We start from the raw sequence: 15,390 nt of genomic DNA, 5'->3' as shown, positions 1-15,390 counted from the left end.
ATCTTAGATTTTTTTTTCAGAAGAGTTTCAGATACAAGAATTGCGTGAATTGCATTTTGAGGCTAATGTTTGCAATCCCCAAAATAACAATACTGTCATAAACTAGGATATTAGTTAGGTAACTCTTAGAAAAACCAGTATGTTTCAGTAGATATTTATTGTCCTTGAAACTAGTTAAAAGTGACAAAGATAGATATTTTGTTCTAACCACAAAATTAGCATATTCTATGTAATGTATTCATAATGAAATTCTATTCAGAATTCAACAAAGCTTTTCTGATTAAATCACAAATGGACTTGTGATAATGAACACTTCTGCTGTGGTGCTAGTACATGGATTTTCTGGGAAAAAAAGGAAACTAATATCTTGTGAAAGAGATAGTTCTGGTTAGGAAAATGGTCTGTTTTTTCAAGTGCAGGTATCTGATACCACAGCAAGTAAAAGTCACATATTTTCTAAATTCAGATTGCAATATGACATGTCTCTTTTTACTTAATGGCAAATAAGCAAAATAGGGCCACTGCAAAAGCTTGTGAAATGAATTGGTGTGTATTGCAGCAGTATCTCAGACAAAACAGAATGTTGCAGACCTTTAATTACTAGTTAACTAGATTCAAGATGGATCTGTATATAAGCTAAACAATAGATACAAAAGAGCATTATGCAGAACACAACATGCCTCTAACCATTGTTTGTTCCACTTGATTTGAAGCTCCACATAACAAGATGCCATTTGGACTGAGATTTACTGCATGCCTTACCTTTAGCAGTTATGCAGAATTTTTAAAATCATCTATAGTCATTACTCCAATTAGAAGTTAACTATTCCTAAGCTTTATTATTTTTTAGAAATACATTTTAAAATATATATTTCATTATAGTAGATGGGAGCATAAACTCACTGTTCCTGGTAGCTGTTAATAAACACAGTTATTATTAATTAAATCAGTCTATGCATCTTGTCCTTTTGAGTGTCCAGAACAAAGGAGATCTCCCAGTGTAGGTGTTGCACAGATTACAATATGGATCCACTATTTTTCTGCTAGGAAAGGGTCTGCTGAATTAATTCCATGCTGAGGTCTACAACATGCATTATTTTTCAATTAAGTAACCAGAGAAATGTGAATTGTGTTTGTATTCCTGTGCAGGCAATTGTAGCAACATAATAGCAGGTGTGAAAGAGCCCTATTGCTTTCTGCAATCAGTGGGTGTTTATTTGTGGAACAAATGGCACTGACAGTTCATCAGAACTTAAATTTGCAATCCACATTAGAAATTCAGTAATATCTTTCATCTGTACTTGCAAATATAAATTGCCCTCTGTAGAGTGGCTCACATGAATTTCTGAGGAAACTGTCAAAAAGGGTATTAGAGCATGTTTTTCAAGGAGAAAAACGGCTTCAAAAGAATCTGCCCCATAACTTTGTGCAGGAGCTGGAGCAGTGCTGCTTTAATTTGTTGTCCCAGCTTCTTCCAGCTTTTCTCACTCCTTTGGTCACTGTCTCAACGTGCAGGACAACAACAGAGTGAGGGACTAGAAAAGCTCTGGTTGTGAGGGTTTCAGGCAGGAGATGTAAAGCTCTTGTGGCTGCCCAGCAGGCCAGAAAGGACAGCTGGGCAGAAATAAGGAAACAAGTAAACTGCTGGATTATGGTACAGCTCTAACTTGTTCACAAGCCCTTGTAGTAGCTTATTCTGTGCTCTCCACATTTGTGCATATCCTGTGATATTTCATCTCAGGTCTGTGATCAGTAGCAGCAGCATGGAAGAAGTTTTATTGCTGAAATGGGGGGAATGTCTGTTTGCAATGTGTCTTTTGCTTTTTGTTTTGCTACTGCCAGTGGAGAAGAATGAGCAGAGAAATGGTGAAATTCTTGTAGATATGTGCTGGTCCTCTTTGCCCACTCCTAAAGAGGATGGTTGGGTGGGTTTGGGGCAGTCTTGCAGCAACAGTAAAGCAAACAGGGGATTAGGAGCTTACATTTCCACCTATTCAGGTAGGACTACAGAGCCATGAGTTATGTCACTGTAAACTTGAAAGGGTTTCCTTTCATAACAGAATAAGAAGTAAAATAGGCTGTTTAATTGAAAGTAATCCGTAGACACCTACTATGTATAAAGCCAGGAATAACTGGGCTGTTAGAAGAAAGATCAAAGAGTGTTTTTCACCTTCACTGTTGGATTCATTATAAAAATGCATGATTCATTACACTTTAAGTGTCACGTGCACCTACTGAATTTGCAGATTAAGCAGACATGAATTTAAAAAATATAGAATATTTTATCAACAAAAAGTATCAAGCTGTACCAAATTTGGAATATTAACTAAAAAAAAGATCTCATGCTTGGATCTGATGAAAGCGTAGTTGTGTTATGCTTCATATAAATCTGTCTGGACACACATGTAACAAGGGTCCCTGCTTTGAGCACCTCACTTTCACAAATTCTGGTACAAGGAGAGGCAGGTCTTCTTCAGCAGGTGGGGTTTGCACAGATGGTGAAGTACACTTCTCCTGACACTGGTTATGTGTTTGCCCCATACTGCCTGCAAGTTGGGGGGCTAACACATAACCAGTTGGTTGTTTCCAGCCACAGCCCCTGCACAGTGAGAAACCAAACTGGGAAATTCTCACTATTAACCCTGTTAACCTGGAATGGGGGACATGACCATTGTCACTATCAGAACAGTGAAGAAATGATAAAAAACCAAACCTGCTATTTGCTTCATTCTTTGTTGCCTGGCAAATGCTGTCAAGGGAAGGTCAGAGGATGCCCACTCATCCACACAAGAAGGTGATAAATGTCAGATCACCTTTTGTACATATTTCCCTTGTAAATACTTTGCTTTGATCTCTGTATGCTTGTTTTGAAGTTAGATGCATTGAAACACACAATTTCTGTCCCTCAGCTGCCTTCAGTGTTTCTTGAGACATAAATGTGTAGAGTTTTATCATGGGAATGATAAATGATAGTTTTATCAGACTGCTACACCCAGATTTTTGGCAAGGTGCAAATTAATACCTTTTCTAGCAGCTGTTGATAAAGTGGTCCTGAAGGAAGTGCTAACTGTGGCAAAAAAAAAATTTGGAAGTGCCTTATATGAGTTGTCTCCTGCATTTAGAAACAGGTAGGGTAAGGTAACTTATCCTTTAATGGATAAGTTAACATGTTTGTGGAAAACTTCTACGCAGCACATTGGGAAAGAGGAGTATCACCATTGACTCAAGAGACAAGACACCACAGGCTGGATTTCACAGATATGCAGTATTTAATTACTGTCCTGATAGCAACATAATCACAGTATGCATCCAGTGCTCATCTAAACCAGTTCTGTTTTTAACAGTGTTCAGGGAGTTCTGGACCAGGATACACTCTACACCTGTGTTCCTGTTTGCTGAACAATAATATTTTTGAGGTGTGACTAAATAACATTAGACATTTGCATAATGTCTCTTACCTGGAAAATTCATGTAACTGCTGAAAATTAATTTAAAGCAGATAACTGCTTTGACTGATCAAAAGCACAGAAATGTCAAAAGCTGCATGTCTTTCTTTCTGCATTGTTGCAAGACAAGGTTTTGGTGCTGAGTTCTTCCCTGGGAAGGAAGCTCAGCTGTGTTGTTAGGGTATCTCCTTGCACTGAGTGCAGGGTGCTGTAATGGCCATGGGCCCATGAAACATTGAGAGAAGGCAGGGTGTGTGTTACAGTGCCTTGGTTACTCTGCAGCACCTGCTGTGGCTGTGCTTACACTGCAAAGCCCCTGAAGGACCAGGCTTCCCGCACCACTTCCATTCTGCAGCCACACCACAGAGCCCCAAGAGCTGTAAGTTCTCACCCCAGCTGACTTTGCAATAGTTCATTTGCATGCTGACTCTTGGTTTCTGGTATTTGTAACAGAAATGCTTTTTGAATTTCAGAGGAAATAAATTTTGTAGATTCCCAGTTACACTGGGACGATGTTTCAAAAAATTCTTTCAAAATAATTAAGCACTATATAACTTTGGGGATTGATAGAACTGACAGATGTGCTGAAGAGCATCCATAATGTCTTGACATATGCATGCTAATATATTTCAGTGTCTTCATGTTTTAATCTATTCTCACTTTTCTTGCCTTTGCTGTACCCTTTCCTCCCTTCCCCTTGAATGAGAGCTTTGCTGTGCTAGCGAACAATAAAACTTATTCTTTCAGAGAGGAGAATATTTTCCTTCTGTGCAAGATTACCTCCTTATGTCCTGGCCCTTTTGCCTGTGCCCTGATAGTTACTGGAGGTGAAGAGTCTCCAGCAGCAAAGGAGCTTTGAGACCCACAGTTGTGGTCACTTAGTAGCTTCAGCTGAGAAACCTGGCTCTGGAGGCAATACATCATCATGGTGCAGGTGCAATTGTGTGCCAAACTCAGTAAAAATACCTTGTGTATTAAAAATTGTTTCTAAACTTATTTCGAGGCCATTCATTTGAGTTTTCTGAAGGAACTATGCTGTCTAGTCAGCAAGAATTTAAAGGAACATGTTTTGCTTTGCTCTTTGCTATCATGAAGCACATTAGAGCCTGCAGGACTCCTAGGGCATGTGTCTTGTCTATAAAAGGGTTGTTTGATGTAGACAAACCCATTGAGTTTGTTTCTGTTTCTTTTTATTACAGGTAATCTTTCAATCACATGATGTGAACAAAAGTGGTTAGAGGATTTCTTTCAGTTGAGGGTGCTGCCAGCCACTCAGTGAATTCTGTTTCTTTGAGCAGTTTTTAAGTTAAGGATGATTGTAGAAAAGATGAATTTTATTGTCCAAGTGGACTTTATGCACAGCACATTCAAACACAGAGAAATTTTCAGATATCATTAGGGAAAAGTGCTGGTCTTGGTCTTGCTATATAGCAGGTCTTGGTCTGCCATTGGCAGTCAAGCTGTAACCAGTATTATGGTCCAGGCTTTGATTTATTTTCTTCTACTGTTCACTCTGATAATTTCCTTTGTATTTTAGAGATCTTTTCATCGCCCAGTTCTCAAGATATTTGTGCCCCTGAAGTAAGAAGGCATCATAACCAACACAGCTAAAGGTACAATTAGAGAGAGGAGAAGCATCCTCAGGAGTACAGGCAGCTCCAGAGCAGCCAAGCCAAGCTGTGCTGCCCTTTGGGAGGGAAAGGAGCTGCTGGAGCTGACACCCACGGATAACTGAGCAGTGACACAGCCTCTGACACTCAGGGGCCCTCCCTGTGAGTTATGCTGGCAAGTGGAATCACTGCAGTGTGTGCTGTGGCTCCTGTGGCTGGCACGATGACAACTGCAGCAGACTGTCAATAGCATGTGCTCGGCTTTACTTTTTCCCCCGAGGGAATTGCATGTGTAGCTCAGCTGGTAAAGCCCAGCACATCTCTGCTTGGTCTCTGTCTGTCCCCAGAACTGCATGTGCTCTCTAGGCTGCTTTTGGGCTAGTGCTCTCCAGCTCTGTTACTCCTTTTACTACAAATGAATGTTTCATTCTGGTAGTTAAAAATAGCTTTCTAGAACACCTGTTTTATTAGTTTTTTCTTCTTGGCTGCTTGCCTGTACCCTGCCAATAGACATCATTGGGCTGTGATGCTCTCTGATTTCTTATATTTAATTTTGGGTCCTACCTGAGGGGAAATGATTACTTTGTGCTTACCAGACAGGGCAGCAGTACTTGTTCTTCCCTTGCTATATTTATCATGGGTCCAATTTGAATTATATTCATCATACTTTGTTTCTAATTCACAGCTGCATGGTGACTTGAATCTTTGTCTTTCAGTGTCTTTTTGCTGGTGCCCTCACTTCCCCGATGTCTCCCATGCAACATGATTTATTTTTGAGTTTAAATGCTATTTCATACCATCACACTGCATCATTCTGTATTACTTTCCTCTCCTGCAAACCTTCTCCTTGCAGCACAGAGTGTGGTGGGTTTTTGTATCTGCCATTACTGTGCATTGACCAGCTGTTCCTAGACTGGGTTTTGTCTTCATTGTTTTCAGTCCAAGTGTGACCCTTTAATCAGGCTTAATGAAAGTCTGCTCTTTTTTTGTTAATCTTCCTGTGATCCACAACTGATGGCCACTGCTAAGGTTGGTGATGTTACAGGAGAACATGCAGAATATGCAATTTTTGTCTTTTAACAACTGTAGTTTTCTCTCTGCTTCTTCCTGTAACTATTGTTAGATGTGCTGTGGATTTTGATTTGAATAACCAGAGAGTGTTCCAACTTCTCAGCCATGGGATAAAATATCTTAACATCAGATTTGTCCCTCTAATGTGGACAAGACACTTGAAGGGTCAAAGACTCCTAGTGTACTGTGTGGATTGCAAATACTCAGGAAAATGTGTTTTCATTAATATTCATGGGACACTCTCATTGTGCAAACATTTGTGTGAACAGTATTTGTCAGAATCTACTTATTATACCTAAGCCTCCAACAGAAGTTTAACATCCTAGGCCAGCATTTCTTTCAAGGCTGTAACAGGTTATTCATTTAGTCAAGCAGGCTGTTTGCAACACTTTGTGTTTAACTGCATGTCAGCCATAGGAAATCACAGATAAGCTCCAAGATTGGCTTCTCCATGGGAATTATGTCTGCTTGCACACAACTTCTTTAGCTAACTCTATTACTGTACAGCTATTATCAACTAGATATATGTGGTGCTGACAGCTCCTGACAGGAGAATGCTTTATTACAGAAAGTTTGCAAAGAAAAAAATCTTACAACATGACAATCTTTTATGCCCAGAAAGCTACGTATTGGACAAGAATCCACATAATTAATATTAATTGTAATAAAGTGTGACAATCAAGAAAGAATAACATAAGTCTGCTCGTAAGTCAAGACCTCACTAGAGTGGAAGAAATAGAGCCAGCCAGAGATGGATGATGGAAGAACACTGGTGCTTGAATAATTCATGGAAAAGCACAGTATATTGCTTGTGAGGTCTGGGGCCTTTTAAAGGCCTGTGAATTAGATGACAAAATTCACTCAGTTCAGGTAAGTAAGAGGGGAGAATGGGGAATTCACATGTGATGTAGCATAAACTATTAATAAGAGTTAAAAGGTCATGTACTTCCCATGTCAAGTGTGAATGATCAGGAACAAAAATTGCCAAAAGATGTATGTAATTTTTAAGGAAACAAAAGCAAATATGACCTTTGTAAAAGCTTTGATAACATGAAGACTTGCTAGCTGCATGTTTTTGGCATTTGGAAAGCCCCAGACTATTCCACTTTGTGAACAATGTGTACAGTGGGTATTAAAACAAGTGTGAAGTCTGCAGGAGCAGTAGGTGAACAGCACTGTTACCTACTCTGGGCTATTATGAAAAGCACTGTTACATAGTTTGGGCTATAATTGGAGGTGAGTGTGAGAAGATAAATTCTTGTGTGAACCACATGCCTTGTGTGAATGTTTTGACCTCATGTAATATTGCTTCAGTAAATTATAGCCATGGTTTTTAAGTAAGAGTAGCCAAAACCAAGGTAATGCTATGGGGGATGGAGTGGTGAAGGTGTCTCATGCTGAATGAGGACTCTGCTACAGATGTGAGCAAGGGTATTTTTGGGGAAAATGTGGTTTGGTAGAGAGACTACTTGACCTGAAAGAAAAATATGGTTGAATTTTTAGGTTTGCCAGCAGGATTTAAGAATGATACTTGAAATCTGCTGGTTTTCCAAAGTCAATTAGTTTGACCATTAGCCTTGTCAGTGATCAGCCAGGCCTGTCCTCCCTTTTCTGGCTATGAAAAGGTTTGTCTGACATTTACAGTGGTCTGATGGATGTTTCTGGGCAGTCCCTTTTCATTTACTCAAACAGAACAGATCAAATACTGCAATGTGTAAGTGGGAAATGAGAGAGTTTTTGGTAATTGTTTTGTCTAGGCAGTTATCAGGCTATCAATTTTCTCCTGGCCAGTGAAGCTGTTGATTTTGTTCTTACCAAGAAAGTAGAAAGAGGGATCTTGGGTTTGAGGGAAGAAAGGGTAAGCAAGTAAACTCTGGGCTGCAGAGCACATCTGTGCAGGTGTGAGACTGGCAGCACCACTTGCAGCTCTGCAGTGTGAGGCAATTTTGAGGAGCAGGTCTTTGAAGGCTCTCATTGCCTTGAGATCATTGCAGGGCAGTTATTTTCCAGCACAATCATTCCAGAGCATCTTCCTCAGTGGCAAAAGCCAGAAACATGGGAATCCATTCTTAGAAACAGTAAGGACATAGGGTCTGTGGCAGTGGGTACACCTTGGGCCTGGGGAATGAGGTGCTGCAGTTCTGATACATCCTCTGTCAGATATTTGGATAGTAAACAGTGTTTATTTTGCACTGTCTTCCCTTTCTTGTTTCTGAAATGACAGATTTGTGTTAATGTATATAGTTGCACCATGGAGGTTGTCACAGGGAAGTGAGAAGTTCTGGCAGCTGAGTAAAGGGTGTTTGGGAACTATCAGTGTTGGGAATGGTGTGGGAAATAATTTGGAAGCTGGGTATGAGCATGTTGTTTATGCCTTCAACACTGAAGGAGCAAACAATATAGTTTCATCTTGCAATTCAACTGAAATGTATGAGTAGTTGACACTCTGCATTACTATTGTTTTGACTTTCAACAAATCCAATAAAGTTGTGTGGAATGGGTTCTCATACAACCACTATTTTCTCAGTTATCTTTAACTACAGGAGTTAAGGGTAAATTTTTCTGTTTTCTCATCTGGGGTTGTAGCTGAGTGGGAGCACTGCCTCGTTGGTCTGCCTGTTAGAACACCTTGAAACAATAAAGCAAAATGTTCCTTTCAGCAGAGGAACTTATTCCTACAGAAAGAGAAAATAAACATTGCAAATGCATAATTCCTTTAGCTGTGCACTGCACTAGCTGGGATATAGGAGCAAAGTGTTCAGAAGCTGGTTTATTTTCCAGCAAGCATTTCTACTTGAGAAGCATTTATGGCAAGTAGTAGAATCCTTTACTGCATCATATTCAGCATTTTGCTGTGGTCATTTCTCCTAAGGAGCTGAAACTGCAATGTATACAGAAATAGTACATGTACAAAACAGGGAATCTGTCCCTGTCTAGGGAGTTGGGTAGGTGTCCATAATTATGGCAAGGTGATTGCTGAAGACACATGCAGATGTGATTGTAAGAGCAGATGGGGAAAGGCACTTAGCTGAAGAAAATCTGTTGCTGTAACTGAAGAGTTTCAGGAACAGGCTTTAATCCTAGCTTTAGGTGGAGTTAAGCTTTTGAATAACCAATAGGAGTTGGCTGGCAAGATGGTCTTTTACACGTGTATATGCTAATGTAAATGTCATAATGCAAATTTAAGCATTCAAGAACATTATGTGGATTTGGGAAAATCCCTAAAATTTTAATTCCATAAGCAAAATATTATTTTGGCAGCACATGACAGAAATAATCCTGCTCCCAGATGTTTCATACTGTTGCAGTTGAGACTAGTTGCATGGTCGTCTTCAAGACAGCTCTAAAATTACACAAAAGCTTCTTGGAATATGAAGCAACTCAATTATACAATGAAGCAAAGAAGCATGTCTGAATTCTTAACATTGCTCAGTCTTCTGGGGAAACACAATGGGGAACAGAGTCTTCACCAAGACTAAAATATGTCAGCTAGAGGACAGAGTCAAAGAAAACTCTTGAAACCAAAGAAGGGAGAAGTCACCTTCTGCACATTTTGTGTGCTGCCATGGTGGACTGGGTGCCTGTGTTCCAGGCTGGTGCTGACAGCTGGCATGGAGGAGTCTGGGCATTCAGACTCTTCCTGAGCATTAAGATTTCCTCACTTGGTTACATGCCTATTTCTCCAGCAAGGTCAAATGTAGTTTAATGTCTTACTCTGAGAACTGGGTCTTAGTGGAAATTGCCAGGTGCTGAACACAATGTACAGAAATACTTGGAAATGCATTGATGTGTTGTCGTGAGAGGTGCAAATTCTCCATTCCTGTTTCTTTAGAAACTGTGAGGAATCTTCAGAGCTCTGCTGCATTTAGGGCCATGCAGCAGTTGGACAGACAGATGGACAGACAGACAGCTGTGGCCTCAGCAGGCCATGTGTCCATCCTAGTGCACAGAGCAGAGTGTGCAGGAATCTGTCCCTGCCAGGTCACACCTGCATACAGCCTGCTTAGGTGGACATCTATAAAGTGCTGAATTGGACTTATTTTCCCAAGAATTAATTGGGAATTAATTTCTGAGTACTAAGCAAAGCAAACACAAAAATGAGGTGTTACCTCAACAGGATATTTTACAAGGTCTAACAGGAAACCCATCTATCTGAAACCCATCGTAGTTCTGTCACTGACCCATGGTGTGGCACTGCCAGGGCAAAGCCACAGCTCTGTATCTGCATGGCCTGGCCCAGCCCTTCCCCTGTGAGGGCAGTGCTGGGTGCTCCCTGGGCACCATGGCCTTGCAAAGGGCTCTGTGTGATTATCTGGGTTTATGTAACTGTGGGCTGTGTGTTTGTGACAGGCAGTACTCAGTTACCTGGCTTTTCACAGGCAGCCATGGCTCTCCTGGGGTTGCAGGAAGGTCCTGTTTCACAGCCTCATGACAACAGTTGTCCCAGGAAAATGGCAAAGTGTGACAAAGAGAGATCTGTGCACACACGGGGGTGACACTTACTATAACCTGGATGTCAGCATCAGTGACAGCTTTCAGATGAGTTGTCTTGCTTACAGCTCTCTTTAGCTACTTGCTTTCCTGTAAACACACTGGGTTTTTCCCTGTTGCAGGGTAAATCAGATCTGACATTATCTGTGCAAGTGCAAGAGGAGATTTTCTCTATGGCAAGAGTCTTGTTAAAGTTGGAAGTTCTTCCTGTGCACCAACACATCCCCCTTCTGTGAGCAGATTGCTCCTGGAGTGCTGAGGATTTGTTTATGGTGAGTACAGTTGTTACAAGATGTGCAATACAAGGACATGAAAATAAAATCACAGGCTGGAAATGAAGAGAGGTAAGACTTTCTATATTGTTTTATATAGTGTATATTTTCTGATTTTGCTTTTCAGCCATGTATAATTGTAAGTATTGCAAATTTTAAAATTTGCTCCATTACCCAGTGGGTGGTGGAGAAGGACAACTTGTTCCCAATGTGGTTTAATGGTACAAAGCCCAACAAATTCACTGTCACATGCAGCACGTTTTTCTCTTCATTCTTTCTGCCCTGAAGTTACCCTTAATTGCTTAATGTGTTGTCATGCTATAGTGCCTTGTACAATGGCTTTGCTTGGCTGCCTGCTTGAGTGGGGAGGGAAGGGGAGGAGGAGGATGGATTCCCCCTCCTGCATCTCAGTGCAGCAGTGGAGAGTCCTTGTTAGGCATGTTTGGGTTTGTGGGGAGTGGAGCAGAGTTTAGAGTGTGCTACAGCTTTGTGGGATTAGCAGAGGCTTGAGGGGCCCAATTTAATTGAGTGTTCTGGCTGTACTGCTTCTAATGTCCTTTGCAATTATGGATACAGAGAATATCTGGTATCTAAGAGTGGGGTGAATTTTGTATTTCAAATTTTCTAATATTGACCAGAAATAAAATAAAAACACAAGTAGAGGGAGAGGAACCTTATAAATTGATGTTTGGTCATATAATAGTTACCATAAGGGAGGGCTGAATATAAGAAGCTTAGAGTGAGGCTGGACCTATTCCAAACACTTTTTACACTCTTATGAAAAATTTAAGGAAATAGCATGTTGAGCACTTTCAACTTTAATTATGAAAAAATAAATTGTAAAATCAGACTGTCTGGCTGAAATCTCTTGGACTCTTAACAGTGGCATACCTTTCTGTATGTCTAATGTAGTATGCAGTTACATGGGTTTTATTTTACACAGAAGCTAGAGAAGTCTAGATTTCTTTTTTTGAAAACACTGTTAGCTAAGAAGCTTGGTTTGAATTTAATGACATCCTATGAGGCACTTTTCCCCATGTCCTAATGCTAAATGGAGGAAAAGAGGAAACATTTCATTTTCCTTCATCACCTTATGATACCAGAGTATTTGTTAGGCAGTGCCCTTACCTCCTTCCTCAGTAACATGCCCACCCTTTTACCCTTTAGTAACCCCCCTTTAATTATAGGAACCCAGAATGGGAAGCTAACTCAAGCTGTTAGCCTCACTTTTGACCTCTGACAATGCTTCACACTCCTGTTGAGCCCTCCATAAGAGGATCTCCCCATGCCCACAACCATTAACAAATTTAACCTGCCAGCTGCCTTGGTAGGTGAGCACTGTGTTCCTATGCCGCCCCTTCAAATGGGGAAACCCAGAGACACAATTTCTGCTTTATTGCCTGAAAAAGCACTTTGCAGAGCATACAGAAGGATGGGCTTGCCTGGAGGAGATTAGAGCATAAAAACAACCACAACAGAACAAATGGATGGGGGAGAACAAAGGAGATCGGGGCGAATGAAAGGGGGAGAAAGGCTGCAAACCCATGTGGCCACTTTGGGAGTGATATGCAAATCTTTGTGCTATGGCTGTGGACTTCACTTTGTAAGGCTTGAGATTGCTCTGTGTCACATTTGTAGAATTAAAAACCAGGAACAGGTTTGAGAAGAATCATGGATGCAGGTCAAGAGAGGCTAAGCAGCATGTAATTCAAACTGGTAGGAAGAAGGCAGTTTAAAAGTGATTCATGTACCACAGAAAATAAAATAAGGCAAAAAAAGGCTGGCACAAGGGAGGCTTGGCTGACTTGGGTGCAGCTGTGGAGAAGGCAGAGGTGTTTGCCAGCAGAGTGCTGCAAAGACAGCAGGCAGTGGAGCACCAACAGGTCCCTGGGGAGCAGAACCAAGCAGCTCCACGAGCTCTACCTCCAAATACCTTTTGTGCATTTCCTGACCAATCAGCCTTGGGTGGCACACATATCCAAGATGATTTGGAGGAAAAGGGAATGTTCTTTGTGTGAGATAATGTTAGTAAGATGCCTTTCCACTGTGGTTTTTGTTCTTACCTATTTTCATGCACAGCATCTTATTAGAAGATAGGAAGCCTTCAACACTGAAGAGAGGGCTGTGACATCAACGTGTATTATTCAGGATTCTAGAAATTGCTATTACTGTGTTTCATTTTGTATCCAGAAATATATTGCTGTTGAAAATGAAACAGATTGGGAGGCCTTTATCTGTAGGATGAGTTTTGCAGAAAGTTGCATGCAGAGAAGGGCAAAATAGAGCTTGACTACTGTGTGCTAGAAACTCTTTGGGTATATTTTGATTAATATTTGTCACTAGCACCACTTAATGTCAAATGCTTATTCAGCTTATGATTTAAAGTCATACAATGCACTGCATAATTGTAAGTAGGAGACATTTGTGCATCTGGTATTTAAATGGAGTATGTGTACTTTGCATTCCAGAGCATCCCTAAGCACTGCTGTTAGAATTGTCATTTTAAAAATATGTTTTGTCCTGCTTTTAGAGCCCATTTAATCTTTTCCCCATTAATCTGCTTTCCCTAAACCTTTCTCTAATTCTTCTGAAGGATCCCCCACCTGCTGTGCAGGCTACACAACACAGTGAATCTAATCATGTCTGGAATTATCATTTTTATCAGTTTAATCCATATTTTTCTGTTATTTGCTTTCCAAAGCCTTAGACATTTTATGCACTGTGGTAAGTAATGGAGCAATTGTGGTGGTTACTGTCTTTTCAAAAAACCAGTGACAATACAGTTAAAATAATCAATTTAGATTATTTTCTGGAATGCAGCATTAGTGTTCCATGGCAGTTAAGCTTGATCCTTAGATTTATGGAATATATTTTAAACTTCAAATTGTGGGTGAGTCAAGAAATGTCTCTGTGTTTATTCAAGCCATCGTTCTCAATTGTCCTGATCAACACTTGCATGTTCTTGATTGCACAATCAGCATTCTGCCACCTCCCTGAATTTCTCCATATATCTTTTTTTTCAAGGAGTCTTGTATTCATATTTTCTTTAGTGCTTTTATGAAATAATTACAGCTAAAATAGCAACTATTTCCTTTATGCTGTGATTTCCTATCATGAAGTGCAGTTTCCAACATTTGAAGAGAGCAGTAGCTTAACTCAAGCAGGTGCTTTTTATGGAGCTCATCCAAATTTACCATGGTCTAAAGAAGAGGATTTTGTTTGGTGTTTCATTCTCTTATTCCTGTCATCTGTGCTGCTGAGGGTCATGGGCAGATGCTGGTACTGGCAAGGTCCTCAGCAAACAGAATCTCCCAGCAATAATACCCTGCACTAATTTGGAAGAAGATGTTTTGTCAAGGATGCTTAGGAGCAAACTAGATGGCTTCATGTAGACTCCACAAGTGAATAGCTGTGGAGGTGCCATCCTGCTTTTCAGGTTTTATCCTTTCCTTCATTTATGTCAGAGCTGCTTTTCCTCCCCTGCTCCTGCCCTTCACTTCTTGTTTTGCTGTGAGGCTCTGGGATGCTTGGCAACAGCTTAGCTGCTTGTCTATGTAAAGGTCTGCTAGTGCTACATTGGTAAGGCTGTTCTGTAAAAATGTAATTTAGCAGAATTTTTGCATAAACTCTGAGACTGTAAAACATTTGCAGAAGAGCTATGGTTTGTACTATTTTCATTCAAAGCAGGACATTAAGGCTCCAACCACATTTCATTATCCATTTGAATAACATTTTTCAATTTAAAGCTCTCTCTCTCTCTAACCACGAGCACTAAATTAATACTAGGTTCTCCCTCTGCCTAGTGGGAACACTAAATAGATAAATAAAAATCATTGCAGGATAATTGTAGGTGCTGTGGGCTGAAAGCCAAACCAGGCCAATTCAGCCTTTGAGGCCTGTCTGTCTGTCTGCTTTTCTTTTTCCTTGCCCATCAAAATAGGGTATTCAATTATAATCTTTTTTCTACATACAGTAGCCCAGAGGCATTATTAATCTCAGTGCATTTGGAGAGTGAGTGAAAAGACTAAAGGTTTTGGGGGGGAATCTCTCCCCCTTGTAGCTGTATTCATCACTTAGGGTCTTTGTCAAAAATGTACTTTTCTTTCTCCCTCCCCCCATTCCTTGGAGCATAAGCTGGAATTGACTCCAGAAGTTAAAGGACAATGGAAGCATTAGCACAGGGATTATGGATCTTCTTGTGCAAGATGGGGGCTGGGGGGAGAAGGTAGAGCCATACTACTGGCAGGATAGAAATTTAAAATTTGTGCCTAGAACAGTGCACACCACTACATAAGAAAAAGCAATAGTGCAATCTCTTGCCATGTGAAGCTTTTCAGGTCCCTAAAAAGAGCATGCAAAACCTGTTTCTGAAGCTGGTATATAAATACTTGGGTTGCAAGTTTAAGTGTCCAAAGAAAAACTTAAAGAAAAATATTCTGTATTAATGTGTTTTCCAATGAAAGAGCAGTCTCTGGTAGCTTGTGACTTTCTGTAATTTAT

This window comes from Melospiza georgiana, chromosome 13 (genome assembly GCF_028018845.1).
Source record: "Melospiza georgiana isolate bMelGeo1 chromosome 13, bMelGeo1.pri, whole genome shotgun sequence".
NCBI classification, from domain to species: Eukaryota; Metazoa; Chordata; class Aves; order Passeriformes; family Passerellidae; genus Melospiza; species Melospiza georgiana.
Note: the sequence above shows the minus strand (reverse complement) of the source record.